The sequence below is a fragment of the Triticum dicoccoides genome, chromosome 5A (assembly GCF_002162155.2).
Source record: "Triticum dicoccoides isolate Atlit2015 ecotype Zavitan chromosome 5A, WEW_v2.0, whole genome shotgun sequence".
NCBI lineage: Eukaryota > Viridiplantae > Streptophyta > Magnoliopsida > Poales > Poaceae > Triticum > Triticum dicoccoides.
The window spans coordinates 659,511,678-659,512,675 of NC_041388.1; positions in this window are offsets into that span (position 1 = coordinate 659,511,678).

The window sequence follows — 998 nt, forward strand, 5'->3', positions numbered from 1 at the left end:
TATAGGTACATAGTCGGAGGGGTCTATCCAGGGACGGAGCCAGGAATTTGGTATAGGGAGGGCAAGTTCCACCCTTAAGCTCTTACAGAATAATGAGAAGGCCGAGCAGAAAAACAGTATAAAGTGTGCGAAAGGCATAAGCCAAACTCATGCTTTCACTAGTGTAAACACTACAATTTTTTTACTGATTTGTTTAATTTTTACAAGACAGAATAGTTTTAAAATTAGCTATGTAGAAAATTTTAGTGTGTGGTACGAGAACTACTTGATTCCAAATCTAATTTTACTAGAACTACAAGACGACAACAAATCCGAGATTTGAAACTAAGTTAATTGTGAGAGTGGACTTACCATATAGGCATATGGGATGTGGTATGTCATCAGATCACAGGTCGCACTTGGTGGTGCTTTCCCTAATCCTCTTTATGCTGGATGACGATGATATGATAGATTGGGAATTGAAGGCTTGAAGGGTTGGACGCAAATGCGCCGTTTTCTGTTGTTCTCTTCATCTTCACATCTACACAAACATAACTAGACAATCAAGAAATTCCTAATTAACTTGTAATGCTTGTCGCTTTTTTAATGGTATATAAAAATCAAGAGATGAAGCAAAGGAGTAATGGTTAACCTGAATCTATGCAGTCCTGCTAAACCTCGATCAGTCCCCTTCTGATCTTTGCTTGGAGGCACGAGAAAATTTCTGCCGGCGGCGGTTGCCGGAGACTCGAGCGGATGATGGGTAGAAACATCGCACGAAGCCACGATCTGCGTGATGCTGCCGTCAAATCCTGTCGATCGAGCTGCCAGGAAACAAAGGGGCTGCGGCCGTGCTTCTGCTGGGCTTCGTGTTTGATGATGGGCCTTTTTGTCAGGAGTCTATAATTGTTGTACATGGGCTGGGGACGGGTCCTGTAGAGCTTCACGCTGTGTCACACAAGGGGGGCAGATCGAGTGAAAAACGGTGGCTAATTACGATCCGCCTAATCGCTATCACA